The sequence below is a fragment of the Scylla paramamosain genome, chromosome 30 (assembly GCF_035594125.1).
Source record: "Scylla paramamosain isolate STU-SP2022 chromosome 30, ASM3559412v1, whole genome shotgun sequence".
Lineage (NCBI taxonomy): Eukaryota > Metazoa > Arthropoda > Malacostraca > Decapoda > Portunidae > Scylla > Scylla paramamosain.
The window spans coordinates 11,954,115-11,961,614 of NC_087180.1; the positions used below are offsets into that span (position 1 = coordinate 11,954,115).

Genomic DNA, 7,500 nt, shown 5'->3' on the forward strand with positions numbered 1-7,500 from the left:
GTTGTTATTATTGTTACTGTTACTACTATTATTATTATTATCATTAAGGCATGGTAAAGAATAATGTACAGTCGCCATACTAACTGAACTTGCTGCTTAAAGAAATAAATCTAAGAGAGATGCGGCATTTCTTCCTATGACAGTCTGTACGTGCGTTTGCTTGGAAGTGTTTAGAAAATTGTAACCTCTTTGGTGATGGAGCTTTGGGTTACGTTTTCTGTTTAGTGATAAAATGTACTGGTGTGAAGAAAACGAGAAAGGGATAGTTACTCGTTTTCTCGAGAGGCAGGAATAGTGAAAGGTTTTTAGCAATAAATTCTTTACCTAATATTGAAACTAAAAACATATGGACATGAAAAGACAAGACAAGAGCAACATTCAACTGTTAACCTTTTGTCTACTGTGGTTTCTCCTCAAGCTTAATAAAATGGTCTAGTGTAATTATAGCATGGAAGGACACCACTGAATGCAAAAGGATATTATCTATTAGTTTTTATCTCTTAGTTTCTGCTGTTATATTTGTGCTCAGTGAATTTGTGTAAGATCGTTCATAAAAAGTAATGTGTTATATTGACCTTAGCAGTCAGAGTTAATAAATATCTAAATTTTCTAAAAGGAAATACAAGAAAACACAAGAGGATCAAAATAAGTAAATAAATAACAAAAAAAAAACAACAACACGCAAATTATGACAAAAAAAAGTACAATGAAAGGAGGCGAAAAAGTAACGAAACAAAAGACACACGTACGGACGAACATTCACACATTACAAAAGGAAAGGAAAGGGACAAACGGACAAAAAAAAAAAAAAGAAAAAGAGGAAGACGAAAGACATAGAAACGTGGAGGTAAAAATGATTACCTGCGAACAGAATACGAACTTAGGCAACACATATTAATAAGTAAGTGGCGTGTGTGAGTGTGTGAGTGTGAGTGAGTGAGTGAGTGTGTGAGAGGTGCGTAGCGAGGGGCAAGGCGGAGGATGACGCAACCCCGCACTTCTACGTAGCTTAGTGAATAAATAAATTGTACGTGGAAAGCATTGGATTGTAGCAAAATGGGACAAAGCTGTAGAAATGTGTGTGTGTGCGTGTGTGTGTGTGTATTTGAGAGAGAGAGAGAGAGAGAGAGAGAGAGAGAGAGAGAGAGAGAGAGAGAGAGAGAGAGAGAGAGAGAGAGAGAAACATTTATCCTCATCTGGAAGGGGCGTGGCTTTGTGTCCCCATGTGAACCTCAGACGCGCATAGCTACAAAAATTCTTTTACCGCACTCTCTCTCTCTCTCTCTCTCTCTCTCTCTCTCTCTCTCTCTCTCTCTCTCTCTCTCTCTCTCTCTCTCTCTCTCACCCCCAAATATCAGCGGGGCTTATGCAGTCTCGAGTTATGAGCATTTGATTATAAATACCTTGCAAATAAATTAAAACCTAATGCATATTTGTAAGTGTTCATTTTCTGGCCTGGGGATCTTGAATTTACTGTTTGCCCTCCACTCTCTCCTTCCCCTGTGCCTCCTCCTCCTCCTGCTCCTCCTCCTCTTCCTCCTCCTCCTCCCCCTCCGCCTCCTCCTCCTCCCATGTGATTTATTTTATCATATATTTATTTTCTCCTGTTCGGTTTTATCTCCTGCACGTCTCTTAAAATCTCGTATATTTGTTCTTGTACCTTTGTATCTCCTCCTCCCTCTCTCCTGTCCTCTCCCTTTCCTCTCCCTCTTGTTTTCTGGTCCCAAAGGAAGAGATTGGGAAGCAGACTGGAATCACAGGTGACTAAATGACCGACGTTTTGGTCTTCCTCCTCCTCCTCCTCCTCCTCCTCCTCCTCCTCTTCCTCCTTTTCTTCTGCGCTGCATCCTCTTCATGAACTTTTTAGATTGTCTCTCCTTCCTACTCTTTCTTTTCGTACTAATCGTCTCTTCCTCCTCTTCCTTTCCTTCTTTTCCTCCGTTGCTTATTCTCTTCCTTCATTGTTTATATTCTTTATTGCTCCTCTCTGTTTTTCTTTTCGTTGTAATCGTCTCCTCCTCCTCCTCCTCCTCCTCCTCCTCCTCATTGCCAGGTAAGACATGCAATATGCTTCAAACAGGTAGAATTTAATTAATGAGTTTCTGTGGAATATATACTACATTATACAAGAGAGAGAGAGAGAGAGAGAGAGAGAGAGAGAGAGAGAGAGAGAGGCTACGCAGGTGAATCTAATCAAAAGTTAAATCTAATTACGACGATGAAAAATTACACATATTCACTCTTTGTTCGAAGCTCCGAATCGATGCGTCAAAACCAACACCTGCCTCTTGAGATGGTCCCCCCCTCCATCCCTCCACCCCTCCTTTCTTCCCTTCCTTTCCTCCCTTCCTCCTTTCCTTCTTTTCTCTCATCCTTCCCTTCTCTCTTTTTCTCCTTTCCCTCCTTCCCCCTTTCCTTCCACCTCTCCTTTCCTTCATTCCTTCATCCCTTCTTCCATTCTTCCTTCATTCTCTCCTTCCTCTCCTTCCCTTATTTCTTCCTTTCCTTCCCTCCCTCCTTTCCTCTATTCTTTTCTCCTTGAAATGGCTACCTCCCTTCTTTTCCTCCGTCTCTTTTCCCCTCATTTTCTTCCTTCCCTCCTTCATTCCATTCCTTCCTTCCCTCTTTTCCTTCATTCCTTCTTTTCTCCATCTCCTTTTTTCCCTCCGTTCTCTCCTTTCCTTCCCTCCTCCATCCCTCCTTTTACTTCCCTCCTCTCTTTTCCTTCTCTCCTTCCCTCCTTCCTTCCCTCCCTCTTCCATTCTTCCTGCTCTCCATCTCTCCATTCCCTCCATCCCTTCCCTCCTACCCTCCCTCCGTTCCTTCCTTCCCTCCATTGCCTCCATCCCTCCTCTCATATAGTTTCCTCCCCATCCCTCCTGTCTCTTTCTTCCCCACTCCTGTCTTTTAGTGTTTTAAATCTGCTATCTCTCTCTCTCTCTCTCTCTCTCTCTCTCTCTCTCTCTCTCTCTCTCTCTCTCTCTCTCTCTCTCTCTCTCTCTCTCTCTCTCTCTCTCTCATGTGGGAGAAGACATAATTAAAGGCATACTTCGCCCTCCTAACCCCCTCCTTCCCCTCTCCCGTGGCCAGAGAACCGTAGCTCAACCTGTATTTAGTGTTCACGCGGCCTCTAAGTACACATTGCCTCACCGTAACCTAACCCTGAACTAGTATTGATTTTGTTCCAGATTATCTCCTCGATAGCCATCAGGGTATAAATCTAGAAACACCGATTTTGTGACCTTCATTTTTCTTACTCTGCCTCCTCCTCCTCTTCTTCTTCTTCTTCTTCTTCTTCTTCTTGTCTTCTTCTTCTTCTTCTTCTTCTTCTTCTTCTTCTTCTCTTCTCTTCTTTCAGTATTGCGTAGATATCACCGTTATAATTGTCTTTTTTTTATTTACTTTTTAAACTGTTATTATCACATCTTCCTCCTCCTCCCTCTTTTCTTCTTCTTCTTCTTCTTCTTCTTCTTCTTCTTCTTCTTCTTCCAATATTGCTTAGGTATCGCTATTACGAGTATAATCCTTGTTTTCATTTACTTTTCTGCACTATCACTATCAACTCCTCCTCCTTCTCCTCTTCCTCCTCCTCCTCCTCCTCCTCCTCCTCCTCCTCCTCCTCCTCCTCCTCCTCCTCCTAACCCTTGCCCTTCTCTCCCCTCCCTCCTCCCAACACGAAAATCTGACTCACAGCTTCACATGCTAATATTCTAATTGATTCTAATTCATTTTCATGTTTGTCAAATGCGTCTCTAAAACGCCATTTGATGTCACTGATAAAAACTTGCGCGTTATGCTGATGATGCATCGGCGGATGGTGATGAGCTGGCGACCTTTGTGCGGCGCTTTCTGGTGATTCTTCATGCTCTTTTTTTTTTCGTTTGTTTTTGTTTTTGTTTGTTTTGTTTCGTTTTTTTGTTTTTTCTTGATTTGTTTTTTCTATGTATGAAAGGTGTATGCAGTGTTTTTTTGGTGTGTGTGTGTGTGTGTGTGTGTGTGTGTGTGTGTGTGTGTGTGTGTGTGTGTGTGTGTCTCTCTCTCTCTCTCTCTCTCTCTCTCTCTCTCTCTCTCTCTCTCTCTCTCTCTCTCTCTCTCTCTCTCTCTCTCTCTCTCTCTCTCATTGCTATTAATACGTTGTGTTTTTACGCTTTATTTCGTTATGAATGTTGCAACTTGCAGCTGGTGATCTAAACACTTAATTGTTACACACACACACACACACACACACACACACACACACACACACACACACACACACACTGTCCCCCCCTCCCGCACACCTTGATTAACCCAAAGCTTCCAATCATAATCTCCTACATAAGTATTATTCGTCATTATCAACATCATCATAATTGTCCCTCTCCTCCCTTCCCGCCCCTCCTTCCCTCCCTGCCTGCCCCTTCCTCTAGTTTAACTAATCCCCGGAGTTCGCTGTCCCAACTTATTTAATACCGCCGCCAGACTCTCGACTCGGCGTCATTTGCATACTTGATAACGTCAGGATGAATGTTGTCCAGGTGAAGGTAAGATCTCCGCTGCCGGGGCGAAGGGGCTGCTGGGGGCGGCGTGGGGAAGGCGGGAGGGGAGGAGGGAGGAGTTTTTAGGTCTGTCAGTCACTGCTCAAGCGCCGCGATCATTCAGATTTGCTTAATTAGACTCTAAAATAAAGCCAGTAATGTTGATCAAAGTTGCGCGCGCCCACAGGCAACAAAAATGGCCGCCAGATTAAAAGAGGCGGAGCGCGTCAGATAAAGTTGATTCGAAATAATTTATTATTTATATTTTGCTAATTAGAAGAGGGAAAGTTGGTGCTCAAAGCTTCTCTAATGAATTAATTTGGAAATTTAAAACTCCCGCTGAAAACTCGACGAAGTTGTCAAAAGGTATTCTATTATGATAGGAAATCTAATTACATTAGATGCGGCGCTGACTGTTCGTCGGCCCCGGAAAATATACGGTAGCCAAGTTTGCGGCATTCTTTTCCTCGGCGTGGAAAACTGCCCGATTCAAACTAGCGCCGGACTCCGAATGCAAAGCCAAAAATAGGAACATGCAAGTGAAATGAAGGTCGAAACAACATTAAGTTAAAAGTGGGAGTTGACAGAATAAATTATACTCGGCGGAGACTGTGAGCGCTTGGGACAAAAATATGGCCAAGTTGGTGAGGGTTGAGTGTCGGGGAGCTGCGGCCCCTCCCCCCCAACCCACAGCCCACCCCTCCCCTCCATCCTTCCCTCCACACTGTCCTCGCGCCGCACTCCTCTTCTTCCCTCCGTTCTCTCCCTCGCACTGCACTTGCCTCCCGGGGCCTCTTCCCTCCCTCCCCCCTCTTTCGCACCCTGCTCTCCGTCGTCCTTCTCCCCATCGCGATTTTTCTCTCTTGTATCTCCTCATTCGCCTCTTTGTTGTTTTGTTTTCATTATAATTATTCTCTCTCTTCCACATTTATCATATATGTCTATCCCATTCGTTAAATAATTTTTCATTTACTTATGTGTCATGTTATTCCTTTGTATTATTTCTTCGTATTTTTTCAAACACTTCCTCCATTCCTCTTACAAGTCTAAACTCGTACAATTTTCAAGGCATACGCTGCATAAATCACTCTCCCGTAGTATATTTCAGTGTTTCTTAAGTATTTTCATCCTTAACAAGTTGCTGCGTAATTATAACACAACTTCCGTAGATGTGATTTTTTTAAACAGTTTTAATTTTTCTTTTTTCTTTTTTTCTTTTTTTGCCGGTAAAGGACTATTGAATAATGTCAGTTTAGCTTTTATTTTTTTTTAGGAGTAGAAATGAAGTATGTGTAGAGAGAGAGAGAGAGAGAGAGAGAGAGAGAGAGAGAGAGAGAGAGAGAGAGAGAGAGAGAGAGAGAGAGAGAGAGAGAGAGAGAGAGAGAGAGAGAGAGAGAGAGAGAGAGAGAGAGAGAGAGAGAGAGAGAGAGAGAGAGAGAGAGAGAGAGAGAGAGAGAGAGAGAGAGAGAGAGACGCTATAGATGATGCTACAAATGAGACGTAGTTAAAAATTCTCTCTTTTTAAGTAGCACCGCAGATTTCTGTCAAAGCCGGTGAGTATTTGGTTAGGGGGACGCACGAGGAGGAGGAGGAGGAGGAGGAGGAGGAGGAGAAGGAATAGCAGGAATAGCAGTGGGAGAAGGAGGAATAGCAGAAGTAGGAGTAGGAGGAAGAGGAAGAGAAGTAGCAGTAGCAGTACGAGGAAGAGGAGGAGGAGGAGGTGGAGGAGGAGGAGAACGAATTGCAACAACGGTAGGAGGAGGAGGAGGAGGAGGAGGAGGAAGAAAATATGAAGGACAACCTGGCAGTAGTAACAAGAGGAAGAAGATGAAGAAGAGAGAAGAAGAAGAAGAAGAAGAAGAAGAAGAAGAAGAAGAAGAAGAAGAAAAAGAAGAAGAAGAAGAAGAAGAAGAAAAGAAGAGGAAGAGTAGTAACAGCTGTAGAATAGGAGGAGGAGGAAGAGGAGGAAGAAGGGGGTTAGAAGAAGGACGTGTTGACAGGAAGAAGGAGAAGGAAGAGGAGGAGTAGGAAGAGAAGGAAGAGGAAAAAAAGAGAAGTACCAGCAGTAGAGAAGGAAGAGGAAGAGGCTAAGAAGAACAAGTAGCAGTACCACCAGCAGGAGGAATAGGAGGAGAAGGAGGAGGAGGAGGAGGAGGAGGAGGAGGAGGAGGAGACACGTGCGATCCTTCATGATGTCTTGCTTGTTTTGGTTTGGGTGGATCAGATGAGAACCTTGTCGAGGAGGTGTGTTCATCGGTGTCCTCTTGTCGCCTCGCCTCGTCCACCCAGCCTCGACATTTTCCTCTCCGCCTCACTAACCCAACTTTTACCTCTCAATCTTGCGTCCCTCTACTCGTTCGCCCTTCTCTATACACTCAACCCGGCGGTAAAGCATCTTATGGACAGTTGTCGTGTGTGTGTGTGTGTGTGTGTGTGTGTGTGTGTGTGTGTGTGTGTGTGTGTGTGTGTGTGTAGTTTATTGACAGGTAATAAAATACATTAGTGTACAGGTGTATATTGGAGAAGCAGTGACGCATGATGATTCCAATAATTATGAGGTTAACTACGTCACAGTGAGAGAGAGAGAGAGAGAGAGAGAGAGAGAGAGAGAGAGAGAGAGAGAGAGAGAGAGAGAGAGAGAGAGAGAGAGAGAGAGAGAGAGCACTAATAAGGGCTCACAATTACTATTCATCATTGACCCATAATTAGACAGGCAAATTTCAACCTAAAAAGCTGAAAAAAGTGGCCAAGTAATTAGCCAGAATTCAGATACGTGGACACCATTGATAGGAGGAAGGAAGGAGGCGAAGGAGGAACGAAGGAGAGGAGACGGAGAAGAAATTATATAGTATATCACTGACGAATAAAACCAAATACAAGCGAAAATTAACCAGAAAAGGAGAAACGATCCAAAACAAAAAGTGAAGGAGATGAAGAAGAAAATGTATATATCCGATGAATGAAACCAAATACGAAACGAAAT

The 7,500-nt window shown here is 43.5% G+C and overlaps 1 long non-coding RNA gene across 1 annotated transcript in view; it reads left to right on the forward strand.

The window, feature by feature from the left end:
• The window catches only part of LOC135116104 (uncharacterized), a 104,649-nt gene that overhangs the window by 87,629 nt on the left and 9,520 nt on the right, over window positions 1-7,500 (forward strand). The gene's annotated exons all lie outside the window — the stretch shown is intronic.